A 16,254-nucleotide genomic window follows, 5' to 3' on the forward strand; every position below is an offset into this window, starting at 1 on the left:
AATGTTCATCCATCATGTTGTGTCCAATATTTTACATAACCATCGTATGAAACATCCTCAAAAAAGTTGTAAGTCTAACCATCCATAATTATATATGAATATTACTTACACCCTCAAATTGTAGCATCCCTGATGATGGAAAAAATTTATTATATATATATATATATATATATAAATATATAATTATATATATATATATATATATATATATAATAAATTGTTTCCATCATCAGGGATGCTACAATTTGAGGGTGTAAGTAATATTCATATATAATTATGGATGGTTAGACTTACAACTTTTTTGAGGATGTTTCATACGATGGTTATGTAAAATATTGGACACAACATGATGGATGAACATTGATACAATACATTTATAAAACTGGTTAAAGGATGTCTAATATTGGATAAAATATTTGTGAAAAACGTTTCAGTTTGAAATTAATTTGAAGGAAGAATAATGTCACATGTCGAAATTTCACAAAACATTAATTTGGAGGGATTGACAGATAGTTGACATGACATATGTCAGTGGTTCTAGTGATAAAAGCTGTTACCAACTTTGACTTGTAAAGAATTATTTTTGGAAATTTCTACCTGTGCAGCTTTTTTTTATTTTAAAGTGAATGTAAGATAATAACATTTGGATTGAAGTATAAAGTACATTATTCTATTAATGCTAGATTGGGTGAATTCATTGAAACATTGTTATATGGATTTTTATCTAACGTCAAAAGATAGGAATATATCTCACTCACTTTCAGTAAGACCAATTGTAGCCTCGATAGGATCTCCTACCGAAAAAATTGCTGCATTGTTAACTGATATCTTGACGAAGGCATATGACTTTGACAATGAATACTACATAAAAGATTCTTTCGAAGTAACAAATATATTTAACAACACCATATTACCACCTAATTACATTCTAGCCAGTTTGGACGTGGTATCGCTATTCAGCAATGTATATGAGGATGCGTGCATAAGAGCAATCCACAAACAATGGAACAATATTAAATTGCATTGTACTCTCTCAGAAGACAATTTCATTAACCTTATTCAATTTCTATTTGACAATACTTATTTTTCATTCGATAACAAAATCTATAAACAAACATTTGGAACACCAATGGGTGCTTCAATTTCACCAATCCTAGCTGCATATGTTATGGATGACCTATTAGACACAGTATTACCTGTCTTATCTTTTAAACCTCACTTTTTGAAAAAATACGTTGATGATATCATTGTTGCATTACCAATGGACTGTACTGAAGAGATTCTTGACACACTTAACAGCTATGATCCCTACATTCAATTTACTATGGAAGCAGAAGACACTGACCACTCCGTGCCATTTCTTGACACAAGGTTATTATCCTTCCTATTAGACAAACTGGTATATGATTGTTTAGTGACTGAAAGGGTCAAAGGGAATTGTACAGTCTGTGAATGTGTTTTTCTGGTAGATATTATTCAGTGGTTCGAAGGCTCAGCCGATTTGAAGAAAGTGAAAACAGTCGTAGGAAAAATAATATGGAAAGAGTTTTCCGACTGAATCTGCGGTTAACTATTCAGTTACAATTTGAAAAACGACTTCCTCATAAATTCATGACAGGAAAAGACAAGAGAAAATGTTGCTATTCGACAATCTGGGATAATCCAAAAACCGAAATTCATGCAAACAATGTCGCGGGAAATATTTAGTGAACAATATATTTTGAGTATAGTAGACAACTGTCCATACAAAAATCATTAATTAAAATGAAAATTATTAATTTTTCTACAATTTTTTCCACTATGCTTCAATCATTCTGTTATATCATTCCGTTATATATTTTCAGCAGCATTTTGATAGCAGCTTTTGTCCCTTCATGTTTGTGATGATATTTGTCATCTCTGCTCACTTTCATCAGCGTGAAACAGTCCGTATTTTTTTGTATCATTTTACCTATTCTTTTTGCCATAATTCTACAAGAAATTGACAGAGCCTGTTGATAATTTCTCTTGCTAAAATTTGAAACCAACACTGTTTTCACAACTTTGTGATTCTGTAGGTATTCGTATTCGTCCATATGTTCACTTGTGGTATTGTATTTTTTTCTGAGTTACTCAATAACACTTTTAACTTCTTCACATACTTGATTTTTGATTTTGACCCAATTTTTCATTTTTTTTTCTTCATGTTAACTTGCACTTTGTTGGTAGCACCTCTCTAGTGAACGGAATAATAATGATGGTTCTCAGAGACATATCTATTTATTCATTTATTAAGGGCTGAAGAGGGATTGCGTTGACCTTCGGGATCAGGTATTAAAAAACATGTATAATTTATCTGTCATAAGAAATTTTATACCTCACGCAGTACTATTGGTCGCGATAAACTGAACATGTTTGTTCGAAAAAACTCATAATTGATTCGATTTCAGTTGGATAAATCAAATAATTATGTTAGACGAAGGTAGCTTCATTCTTTACCTGTCAACAAAAAAACATTGCCAATTATTTAAAATTGAAAAATCTTTTTTTTTGATTTTTTGAATAAAGGATAGCATTCAACATTTTGCGACAATCATATCAATAATGATGAAATATTGAAAATCTACTGGCATCCAGATATGAAGTATATGGTACGAAGTGTTGCTGAGATGTTCAACTTCATTTCGTGCCTTTATCTAAGGCGATCGATTTGGAATTGATCTCAAAGAAGATTTGTCCTGTCTCACTCTTCCTGAAGTCATTTGAACTTTTTTTTATTTTGACGTTGTCAGCTTGTGTGTGATGTGGACCTAAAAATCAGAAAAGCTGGATTAATGCAATATTTGCGTAGTCAGATTCTAAGAGGTGATCAAAAATTCGAAGAATACACTTCAGGTAAGTTGAAATCGAAAGAACATGCATGTTTGAGAATCTTAACTAACTCGGACCAAATTCTTCATTTTAGCTCCTGTAGAAAATCTAAAAATACAAAAATACGACAAGATCATTTTTGAGGAGGATATTTCATAGGCTATAATAGCTTACAATTGCATTACATCAACCCTCTAGCAGAGGGGGAAAAACCCCTAAAAAGGGGGTTTAGTGATTTCTCAGTTTGAAGGTCGTTCAGCTAAATATCGCAATGGTAATATAAATCATGAATATATCCAGGAATCATAGCTCATTTCAGTGGAACTGATTCCGTGCTAATAAAAAAACAATCGCCAAGCATTACAAATGAGTGTAGGAGTTTCAGGCATTTTGATTTTGTGAAGCAATGAAAGATTTCATGAATGAAAACCAAAATAATTCAAGCAATATTTGCTTCACTGATGAGTATACGTTTTTTTTTCAATTGACATGTTAACAAACATTATTGTCGCTAACATAGAACCTCTCATTAAGCGCTTCCTATCTCTGTATTTCAATAAAACAAAGTGTGTTTGAGATATTATCGACATTTTGTATTCGTTTGAAAGACCTATTCATGCCATTTTGTGTGGAATATAACATCGCTCAAATGTCCGCCACGGCTTTTTTTGGTGGAGCGCCAAAGGTCCAATTTTTCAGGACGCATCATGGCGATTAAATCAGGCTGAATTTGACCATGGCATGGGATATGTTGGCTTTGAGGACCACTATGGTTTGTGATTCGCATACACCTGCGACTTAAGGAATCCACATAAAAGAAAATCTAACTGGGTCAAACCGAACGGTGGCTAATTCACATCACCTCCACATGAGATGACCATGCCCTCAAATTGCTCGTGCAGAATATTTATGAGCTGTGTGGCATGTAGCGTCGTCCTGTTGAAACCACATGTCGTTGGTATCCAGATCATCCATCTCAGGCCCTATAGTGCTCGCAGTGACTTCTTCCGGATGCATTGGACGCTATTGGATTCCATGTGGATTGGTATCGTTCCAAATTGAACAATTTTGCTTTTTCACGTACCCATTCATCCAGAAATGGGCCTCATCGATGAAGATGATTTTTTTATGCAAATTAGGGTCAGTTGCCAAGTGATTCAGGGCCCAGTAAGCGAACCCACGTCTTGTCTATGGTGGTTTAGCTTCAGTTTCTGGACCAGTTGAATTTTGTACGGGTGCACACCTTAGTCACGGCGCGAAATCCGCCAAGTTGTGGTCTGCGAAAGGTCAAGTTCTTGTGAGCGGCGGAAAATTTCGGCACTGGAATTATTGATTTGCAGGAAGTCAGTGGTGTTTGCACGTAAAGAAAATAGTATTCTATATTGTGTATCGTCAAGTGATAATAATAATACTGATAACTTTATTCACAACGTATACACATTAGAGTACAATCAAAACAAAATATGTGAACAAAGCGGTTTGGCGATAAGGGCAGAGCTCTTCTTCCGCAAGAAGTTATAAAGAATATGAAAAAATATAAATATTTGAAAAAAGTAAGTATGGCATTTATGGAGTAGAAACTTCGAGAAATTTTATTTGATTTTGTTAATTTGGTGTTATTTAATTTTGTGAATTTGGTGTTATATTTGAAAAGAATATATTTCAGCTTAGGGTAAAATAGGCAGATTAAATATTATAAAAACAAAAAATAAGAAAAATAGATAGAACCTTGGAAAAATATTATACGTTCTATAAGAATAAAATATCAATATACAAATAGATTAAATCTCAGGCAATATGGATAAGATTATACTACTTACAGCTTAGGGTAAAATAGGCCAATTAAATATCAGAAAAGCAATAAATAACAAAAATAGATAAAACCTTGGACAAATATTACACGTTTTATAAAAATAAAATATTAATATTATGCTACTTATAATACAGTACGACACAACTTTGAGATAAATTTGTCTGAGACCAACTGATATCACTCTAACAGATTTAAAAAAAAAGTGTATCTTTTTCGAGGATTTTTTTTTTGAATATTGGTTCTAAATGAGAATAACACTTTTTATAGAGGAGATCTGACGAGGAATGCGACTTTCTAGACATGATCAACCTCATGAATCTCCTTTGTAATACCTCTAAGGAAGGGATTGAGGTGTACACGCAGAGCTGATCCCCATGCTCTTATACCACATCTCAAATGGCTCTCCACTAGGGAACCATATAATTGTTTGAGTTATTTGTGAAATGAGTGATTTTTCAAGGAACGGTGGTCGATAAACGCAACATATGAATTTGGTGATTTTCTGTGATATTATTTTGAACCATATTTGGGGTTTCAGCATTTCCTCTAGTTGACAGGAGAGATCGCTTCTGATTAAAAAGATATTCCAAAGTTACATCTGAATCGGGAGTGGAAATCAGAGCCGGGATATAGAAAATGGACGGGGTTACTTGAATCAATGACTTTGGTTTCTGTGAGTACAAGAATATGAGGACTATTTGATTGAAGATGTTAGTGCACTGAGTTTATATTTGAGTTGAGTCCTCTGATGTTGCAGACATCGATTTTAAAACTGCTAGTGGGCCTCTAAGTGACTGCAGTTACCCTGTGGACTGATGTTAGGAAGACCCTGCTGTCTGTCATAATTAGTGGTTTTCAAATATCTCCAGGATGATATCCTTGAATCAGCTCCCACCCGGAGATCCAATTAGGGAGATACTTTACCTCCGGGGTATTTTGACCTTAGGAGAGCCATCATGCATTTTCCTTTGAAACCGGAAACAGCGGCACATCAACGAAACGTTAGATACCCAAACCATTGCGATGGTATCTCACCGGGCGATGCCGGGTGGGACCAGCATCTATCATCTATACTCTCAAATCCTTCAAATGACGTTTTCAACGCAGATTTAACGTTATTCTTCTTCTGTCACATCAGTTGGAGTTTCTTTTGGGAGTATTTGACAGGAGAACCATTGGGCAACATCCAGTATCATTTTAAGTCAAAATGGGGGAAAAATTGTTGGTTGCCATACGGAACCTCAGTCACAAACATTGAAATATTCATTGTTACTTTTATGTATTGCTAACATTTTCTATGAAAAATTGTAAGACAATTTCTTATAGTGACAAGTAATTCCATAGGTTATTTTTAGTGACCCAGTGTGACAATTATCTATCATAAAATGTGCCCATTACGGTGGGCCCAAAAATCTTCTAATTTTTATTTTAGCTGCTACGAAAATATTGTTCAAGACGACGAAAAAACATCCTGGTGAAGTTTCAGCCCTTAATAATAATTGTTGTGGCTCATTGTGATTTTTGATTTCCCATTTAATTAACATAGGAATTTTTTTTCTTGTTAGAATTTCTGATGCACTCGAATGAATTGATGTCTCGTGAAAATCAATACATATTCTTGTAGGAAATTTAACGATCTACAAAAAAGGTCTGAGATGATTTTTTGCTAAGTTGACTCGTTTAAAAGTTATTCGAGGTCGAATCCATCCTCAAATAGTTGAGGATAACTTTCATAATTTCTTATACTCTATCACAAAATAATGACTCAAAAACATGAAATATCTTAGTTTTTGTAAATCTTGTCGAGTTTTTTTTGTTAAAATAATAAATTTTTTACAAAATATCGATAATCGCAGAAAAAACCGATATTCTCATACCTAATCGAAAAAAAAAACTCGGAACTGTACTTTACCTAAGTAACGACTTGAAAAAATTAATCATTCTCTGAAAAAATATTAAGTGCTTTATTTGCACTTGACTACTAGCTAATGTAAAATATTAAGAATCATGTTTCCAACATTTTTCAATTGTTATAAAACTGTTTATTCTATAACTTTCCACTTTTTTAATAGCAAAATCAAAATGATTTTTTTATTACAATTGAAAAATTATTGAAACATGATTCTTAATATTTCACATTAGCTAGTAGTCAAGTGCAAATAAAGCACTCATTAATTTTTCAGATGATTGATTTTTTCAAGTCGTTACTCAGGTAGAGTATAGTTCCATTTTTTTTTTTAAGTATGTATGAGAATATCGATTTTTTCTGCGATTATCGATATTTTGTAAAAATTTTATTATTCTATCAAAAAAAAAACTTGATAAAATTTACAAAAACTAAGATATTTCATGTTTTTCAGTCATTATTCTGTGATAGAGTAAAAGAAATTGTAGAAGATATCCTCTAAGATTTGAGGTTGGATTTTGAGCTCGAATAACTTTTAAACGAGTCAACTTAGCAAAATATCATGTCAGACCTTTTATGTAGATCGTTGAATTTCCTACAAGAATCCATCAAATCCAAACAATAAATTATTTTAGATGGGAAATCAAAGATCACAATGAGCGACCTCTTAATATTAATATTAAGGGCTGAAACTTTGCCAGGAGATACGTAGGTAGCAAATGAATGGAAAGTAAATCTACCCAGAATCGGTAAATCAATCAACAAATATATATATATATATATATATATATATATATATATATATATATATATATATATATATATATATATATATATATATGATCAGAAAATACTGTATATATATTTATATGTTTGCATTTCCGGATGTTCAACCAACTCCTGATCTAAACAATGAAATTTCATCCAAACACTAATATAATAATAATAATCATCATCTTCATTATTTTCAAATGAATATATACAAACAAAAACAAAAATACTGATAATTATCCCAGATATTTTTGAAAATAAAGGGCGGAATTTATTTTTGTTAGGTGTTAGACACCATCAGAAATATTTTTCCACTCAACCCAAAAACAGTTCAGTTACTCATTGCGAATGCATTCCTCAATCAACTATTTTTTCAACTTGGAATTGTGTCCTTTGGTCTTGTTCACCATTAACTATTGCTATACACATCGCATGTAATGAGCTTCACAATTGCACACACAACATTATACATCAACTTGATTTCTCAGAGAATCAAAGTTGATTTCAATCGGTGATTAATTTGAGAGTGGAAATATATAAAACAGTCTCACCATTTTCTGAAGAGTACATAAGTCCCTGGGAAAACGAGGAGAACCATGCATATTTTGACGACGATAACACCTGATTCAATTTACTTTTCTGTATGTGCAGGGAAACAATATCAGTATGTCAAAATGTATTTAGACGAATGGAATCGAGACACCTGATCTACTGAGAGGTTGATTACAGGCATTATTTTCACTTAAAACAACAATAAAAATTAATTGGCGCTCCGGGCGACTTCATTGATTCCAGTGGCGCATTTGCTTTTTCAGCTGCAGGAAAACCCGGAAGAACCTGCAGCATCACATCATCTGAAGATCTCGATCTACCAATGTCCTCTCTCTTATAAAACAAAATTTAGGGTGTCACCAGAGGCTCCAATAAATTCAAGACATCGCCAGAACACTTAGTAAAAAGTCAGTAACGTATTAATTTTTTTCGATGATTCAGTGCAAATTGCATGGACACCACTTGTAAAAATAAAAATATTCTTCGACAATGAACTTTTTGAAGATCGATTAAAAGAGTGTACATCTGTTTGAATAACACATCTCTTTTGTTTTTATATTTCAAGTTTTTTTTATTTCGTTAATTCTAATTGTATATTAAAATTATGAGTTGTACAATATTTCTTGAAATAAATAAAGTGATCATAGTCCATTGTACCCACCTTCAGTTTGTCCCTGATCCTCGTCATCGTTTCCAGTTAAATTATTTTGCTTATTATCTTCTGGACAAGGCTCCATTAGGGGTCCAAAAATCTCATTGCCAATTTTGTGAGCATTGCACTTTATATCATGTAAACCACTTTTCACTTCACCAACCAAAGATATTGTGCTGTTCTTCAATTTATTGAAAATCACCCCTGACTGTCCTACGCAAGCAAAAAAGCTCCCTAATATGAAACAAATGAGCCAATAAATCTTCATGTTGACAGTGCTAAAAATACAAATTCAGATATTTATACTATTTCTATTTATAATGGGTCAAGGGTTTGAGTCGGACGGAGATAATCATTCCAACAAATTGGTTCAACAACTGGTATTTGCCAGTTAACAGATGAGCAGGGACGGATCAGTTCATTCATAATACTCCAAAATTCAAATTGTCTTGTACTTTTGATAACTTTAATTCCCATTAGATAATTTTGTTTTGAGTGAACAATAACACGAAAGCGTAGACGGTTCACGAATAATATGTAATGACATCGGCCAATACGTGATGAAAATCCATAACGTACTCAAGAAACTATTTATTGTGAGAGTTTCAATTTACAGTTTTACAAAATCGCAACACGTGTTCCGCTATACAATATAATTTTCGGGCGTCTCCATGGACATACCCGAAGAAGTGAAGAGTTAATATTCAGTGTCACTATTCTTCGGGTTTGGAGGCCGGGTATTTTTGAAATTTGTTCCTGACGTTTCTCTGGCGCGAGTGGCTAGCTTTCTAAGAGGTTTATACATAATGAGTTGATATCTCCGATAACTGAATATTACTGCTGCGTAACGCGTATTTATGTTGACTTTTCTATGAGGGACATTGAAAAATAGGATTTACGCTGGGAGAGAGATAGAAAATGTGGAAGACTCAAGATTGAGGATTTTGAATGATTTCGCAACAATGCAGCAAATAAGTGTGTTAAGGGCAATAAATAATTTAAAAAACAGAGTTCAAAAATGACTCGAAACGGAAGGACTCTAATTTCAACATTTATTACGCCTTTAATTTTTTTGTGTACATAAATTACTTCATTTCAATTTCCATTGCAATTAAAGTGTTCGTTTCGGATATTTTTAGTGCAATCATTTCTTTCTCTGCACATATAATATATTTTTGATGTAGATATGTTTCAGATATTCGTTAAAGGTTTTCTTATTCGATGTTCATTGAAGAAAACGCTCAGAGCAATAAAAAAATATGAATAGGTACTTAAAAATGAAAATAAAATTCTAAAAAATTCTACAGTACATAGAAAGATGTGAAAGTTGCTATTGTATTTTTATTCAACTTAGTCAACCAATTTCCAGGTCCGTAATTCAAAATGGAATAATTCACACAATTATAATAAAATATTACCCAAACATCCGGAAATATAAAATTCAATTTAGTTTCTCAGTATGAAGTGAACGTCGACGATACAAAAAATACAACAAAAAATTCAGGCCCGTATTTAAAAATTCAAAGATGGGGGTGGCCCAAGTCATATGACACCTTGAATAAAAGATTCATGGACATATTCTGATATCCCAGATCAAGTGCCAATAGCAAAATGTCGACAGATTTTCGATATGTCTGCGAATATAGAAGATAATATAGGCAAAAAAATAATTTGGGTTTTTTTTGTTTTTCCTGTATATCTCCAAAACCAAAAGAGCTATATTCGATTATTTTACATCATTGAATAGGTCTTTAAAATACGCAACTTTGCCTTGATTTAACCGACACTGTATCTCTTGTTTACGGGATCCGCATATACAGAAACAAATTTGAATAGCTCTGTGTATGGCAATAACATTTTTCTGAATCTATGTGACAACATGAAACTCTTTACAAGTGAACTGAATTCCAATGATACAGGCAAATACTTGAGAAATATCACGGATGGGAAAAACTTGGTTATACAGGGTGTGAATTTGAAAATGTACCACGATCTATATTACTGCCTCTATGGAAAATACAAACAACTATTTTCAATAGGTACATTTCGAAAGCTAATTTTCAGTAAGATCACATCAATTATCTAGCAGGGGCGAACACAATACTTAAAATCTCAAACAGCAAGGGGGATTGAATGATATGTAATTCCTAAGATACCGTTTCAAAAACACCACATACTCGATTTTTTTTATTCAGTACTTTCAGGAAAATCACTCACAACTCTGAATACATTTGAGTTACGAGTGTTTCGCAATAAAACATAGAAAAAGAAATGTATCTTATCAAATCTCGAGGTTGTGTTTCATGAACAATCAATTTCAGATTGCCATTAAAGAGAAATATAAAGGCGATAATTCGCATGATCTTGGTGGTCATTATATCGCTCCCCTTCAGCTAATCTGTCTGGAAATATATGTAATGTAAGAAAGCAATGTAGTTGGAGCTTCATCTTGTTGAGAGTGAATTAGATCGTTTCGCAAAATCATGTTACTAAACGCATCAATTTGATTTAAGAAACAAAATGAAGCAAAATATCGAAAATTTGCCCATGAAATTATGAAAATTTGTCACTAAGTGTTCTGGCGATGTCTTGAATTTATTGAAGCCTCTGGAGACATCCTATCTTTTGTTTTATGAAAGAGAGGACATTGGCAGATCAAGATCTTCAGATGATGTAATGCTGCAGGTTCTGGAATCAATGAAGTCGCCCCGGAGCGCCAATTAATTTTTGTTGTTTCATAATTATATATATATATATATATATATATATATATATATATATATATATATTATATATATATATTTATATATATATATATATATTATATATATATATATATTATATATATATATATATATACCGGCGGGCAATGACCGGTTAGTAATCCTGTAATCAATCTGAGCCGATCCCTACTATATTGAAGTAGTTCTTCGGTTCTTTTCTCGGACGGTTCCCCAATGAAGGTTCTACTGCTTTTGTTGCCAGGTACTTTTGTCCAGTACTCTGTGTGCTTCTTATTGGTCCATATCCTAATCTGGTTTCATACCAGTGATTTTGATACCTTCAGAGCTGGTTCAGGACCTATATTTGAAGTTGATGATCCGCGTCTAGCGCATTCATCAGCTTTATCATTACCTGTGATTCCTGAATGCCCTGGCACCCAGTACAAAGTTAATTTGTTCCTGTTTGCAAGATCATTTAGTTCTTCATGGCATTCCCAGACCAGTTTTGATGTCACCTTCGGGTTTGTCAGAGCCCCTAGTGCGCTCTTGCTGTCTGTAAAAATAATGATCCGTTCATTTCTTTGAGGTCTCAATTTATTAAGCCTTGCTCACTGCACGATAGCATACACCGCCTGAAATACGGATGTATATAGTCCTAGCAGATAGCTGTAGTTTAGATTTCTAACCGCTCGGTATATTCCAGCTCTCGTTCCATGTTTGGTCTTCGATCCATCTGTATACCAGGTGTTTTTTCCAAACATGTTTTCGGGATAACTAATGGTCTTCCACTCTTCACGGCTTATGATTTTGGCCGTGAAGTTTGTGTTAAAGGTGTACTTCGGTGTCATGTGGTCCGTGCACATATTCAATATGTTCTCCTCCACTTGTTCCGAAATTTCTGTTTGGTCCGATCTTCTGTAGTTCGGTGAGTTTTCCAGTCTGAATTGGCCCATCCTGACCTCCCCCATTATCACAAAGTGTAAGGGAGGTAGATTCAGGAGTGTCTCCAATGCAGCTGTTGTGGTAGTTCTCATTGCTCCCGTCATTTCCAAACATGCAAGTCTTTGCACCTTGCCTAGTTTGTTGATGGCGGTCGCCTTCTTCATCTTTGGCCACCAGACCAGAGATGCGTATGTTATCATAGGTTTAACCACCATCGTGTATAGCCAATATACCATGTCTGGTTTTAGTCCCCATGTTTTTCCATAGGTGCGTCTGGCGAGCATCAGTGCCACCTCCGCTTTCCTCTTTATCCTGTCCAAATGTTGGTTCCAGGTCAGTTTGGAGTCTAGGATTACTCCCAGAAATTTATCCTCCCCCGACACTTGTATTTCTTCACCTCGAAGTTTTAGAGGTCCGAGACCCTTCGTATTAGTCCTCTTAGTGAATGCTACTATGGTCGATTGGGATGGGCTTATGTTAAGCCCTTCCTCTTTGGTCCATCTTGTTATGATGTTCAGGACCTGCTGCATGCATCCCTTCACTACATTATTGTATTTACCCTGGACTAGGATGACTAAGTCGTCTGCATAGCCCAGTGGTTGATACCCATTACGGTCCAGGAGACATAGCAGCTCGTCCATTACGAGGTTCCATAACAGAGGGGAAAGAACTCCCCCCTGTGGACAGCCCCTTGCTACCCGTGCCACGACTGTTTCCCCCATAATGATTGTATATACCAATCTTTCCCTATGCATGCAGTCTATCCACCTGCAGCTTGTCTTGTCGATCTCTTCTCTTCGACGCCTGGATGATTGATTCTAACGACGTATTATCAAATGCGCCCTCAATGTCCAAGAAAGCAGCTGAGAGTACTTCCTTGTTTTTGTAGGTATATTCTACTTTTTCTGTTACCCGACATAGAGCCGTTTCTGTTGACATACCTGACCTGTATGCATATTGTTCTCGATGTAATGGTCTGATAGCCAGTGTTACGTCCCTAATATGCCTGTCAAGTAGTTTTTCTAGCGTTTTCAACGCAAACGACATGAGACTAATTGGTCTCAAAGCCTTCCCCGAGCCCAGTCCGATTTTCACAGGTTTCGGAATGAAGGTGGCCCTTATCCAAATTTTTGGTATGTGTCCCAGTGCTAAGCTTGCCCTGAGAATTATACACAATTTTTTGAAAAGTACTTCCGATCCCTTTTGAAGCATTACTGGGTATATGCCATCCGATCCCGGCGACTTGTAGGGTTGAAATGAGTTTATAGCCCATTTCTTTGTCGTTTGCCAGTCCTCCCTGGATGCCCTTTTCGGGGTCTTCAGTTCTGAATTCACCTAGGACTCCGGGTTAGATTTGTAATTTCTGACCCGGGAAAGTGTACCCAGAAAAGCTCTCTAATAGTCTCTTCTCCGGTTTTTGTATACTCCTCCGTATTTGTTTTCAAATTATTCATTGAGACCTGAGGTTCCTTCGAGAGTATTTTGTAGAGCCTGGCACATGCTTAGGTCTGTTCGACCTCCTCACATCGCCTTCTCCACGTATCTCTCTTGGATTTTCTCAGGACTTTGATATATTCAGTTAGGGCCCTTCTGTATTGGTCCCATGAACCTGATTTTGAAGGCTTTTCTAGTTTCTTGCCTCATCCTTGCCAGATCTTCATTACACCAGGGCACATTCCTGTTTGATCTCTGATTTACTATGGGACAATGTTCGTTGTACGTAGAGATGATAGCTCCCTGTAATCGATCTGCTGCCAACTCTAGGTCAATGGAATTTCTGATGCAAAATCCATGCGGTCTAAACAGGTTTCCAGGTCCACCGTATAGGCTCTACAGTTTGTTTTTCGGGGATTTTGATATGTTAGGATCGAGGTCTGAATCCTCCGATTTCAAAGTTCATGTGTCGATGGTCTGAACAACTTTCCTCATCGGACACATTCCATTTCCGAGCGTAGTTACTTACAAATGTAGGTCCTATCGTTACGTCTATCACTTCACTTCGTCTCGCATTTACGAAAGTAGGTTTATTGCCTATGTTCAAAATGTCCAAGTTATTTGCCATAATAAACTGTAGTTAGTGCTTACCTCTTTCATTGGTGTTTGTGCTTCCCCAGGTCAAGTGGTGTGCATTGGCATCACAGCCAATTATAAGTTGTAGTCCCTCTGCTTGGTAGGCCCTAACCAATTCCTCCACTTCCCTGGTTGGTGGTGGTTCCGGACTGTCGTAAGGGAGGTATGCTGATCCAATGACGATTTCCTCAGGTCCGCCCCCGCCAGTCGTCTTTATTTTGACTGCCGTCAAGTCTCTGGAACACAAATTACTCAAAGGGAGTATATTTATTCCTTTACCGATGATTATGCATGTTTTTGGGGTCTCTAACGTTCTGTTATAAATTAACTCCACTCTGATGCACCCCAATCCCATTATTTTTCCCCAGTACACCCAGGGTTCTTGTATGAGAGCGATATCAAACCCCCCATCACTTTGGTAAGGACAGCCGAGGCCCCCTTACTGTGTTGCAGGTTTATTTGTATCACTCTGAACATTGCTGTTAAGACCCTTCAGGACCTTGAAGGTGACCATGCCCAGCTTGTAATAGGCTTTAAACATGTTCCCCTCCAAGGTCCTGAAGGAACTTTTATTCGTGGAGTAGGCCAGGATTTGTCCTTCCTCTTCCACTTTTCTGCTCAGGAGGATTCAGTTTTCCACTACCAGGGCAGGATTCTGCTTACTGAGGCGTGTCTTAACTGTAGCCTCCTCGTCTTTTTGGCCCGGAATGAAGGCTAGGACCCTTGTTCTCTTAGGGAGTTCGTTGGCCTCAACCACAGTCAAGTACGACCCCCCCAAAGATTTCCCAAGTTTCCATGCTTCCTCTGAGCCATTTTTTTGTCCCTTCATTCGCGCAGGTTATCCATAGGACCCCTGTGCCGAATGAAGTCTTTTTGAATTGCAGATTTTCGAGGCTACCAGAGGGAGTATTGTCCAATTCGCGGACAAGTCCCTCCTGGATCAGGTCTGCTTGACCATGACTCAGGGTGACCTCAGGGTGTCGCGTGTCGGTGACAGCCACCCTCAGTCCCCTAGCAGCCTAGGGATATACAAGTTTTCTCACAGAGGAAATTCTACCTATTTTTCTCAACGAAATCTGCAGAAATGCGGTATGAAGTCGTAAATGACTGTAGTTCTGAACCCTGTTAACTTGGTTATATATATCCTGCATTCACGTTGAATAGTGCTCCAAAATCATTCTATAGCATTTACAAGAATTTTTCCTGAGAGAAAACTTGTATGAATGCTTGTCGGATATAATTTAAAATCCATCATAGTATATGCCAGAATAATAGTTATTATTTGGTAGAAATCGCTTGGTCCTACTGCGAGGAAACATTTACAGAGGTCATGTTCTTTGTACTTATGTGTCTCTCAAAGACACATTTATCAAATTTGTGATTTCTTCAACATTAATTCTGAAACCAAAAAAGACAGAAAGTTTTATTTCTCATTTTCATGATGATCTCCTACCACCGAGAAATGGCTACATCCATCAACATATTCATATTATATAATATCAATATTTTTGTTATTCATTCTCATAAATCATCTCTGAACTTGCTTCATTTCACTATCAATGGAGTCCTTAGAGAAGTATTCGATAACCATGAATAAATCTAACTTTGGTAAATTACTAGAGCTTGCCTCAATTAAATCTTGCTCCACTTGACATCTTCATTTGAACTCCGAACATATTCAATTGAACTCCGAACATTTTGAATGCTTCGAATTATACCAGTTCAGGTAGTTCAGGCACTGTAGTGATAATCTCAAATGTCTTATGACGTCACACAAGCTTTTCACAAACGCATATTTCCAAAGTCGCTTATCTTGATAACAATAAATACTATAACTAATAGCTTTCTTCATGATTATTTATCGATACAGCTGATAGTGAAGCAACTGATCATTTGTTCGAAATATTTTTTTTTTTTATAGTTGAACTTGAACAGTCCTAATATAAGTCTTTTCTAAGAGAAGTTGAAGAGCTTG

The 16,254-nt window shown here is 35.6% G+C and overlaps 1 long non-coding RNA gene and 1 pseudogene across 1 annotated transcript; one reads left to right on the top strand and one right to left on the bottom strand.

The window, feature by feature from the left end:
* Nucleotides 1–16,254, top strand: part of LOC141485282 (cyclin-dependent kinase 9-like) — a 332,045-nt pseudogene that overhangs the window by 249,294 nt on the left and 66,497 nt on the right.
* Nucleotides 2,328–8,904, bottom strand: LOC141485249 (uncharacterized). Its single transcript, XR_012467116.1, has 2 exons — nt 8,554–8,904; nt 2,328–2,789 (listed from the first exon to the last, which is right to left on the bottom strand). It is a non-coding gene; the product is annotated as an uncharacterized lncRNA (long non-coding RNA).

The sequence above is a fragment of the Leptinotarsa decemlineata genome, unplaced genomic scaffold (genome assembly GCF_025532065.1).
Source record: "Leptinotarsa decemlineata unplaced genomic scaffold, Ldec_3_MD MMD2_tig00026314_RagTag_RagTag, whole genome shotgun sequence".
NCBI classification, from domain to species: domain Eukaryota; kingdom Metazoa; phylum Arthropoda; class Insecta; order Coleoptera; family Chrysomelidae; genus Leptinotarsa; species Leptinotarsa decemlineata.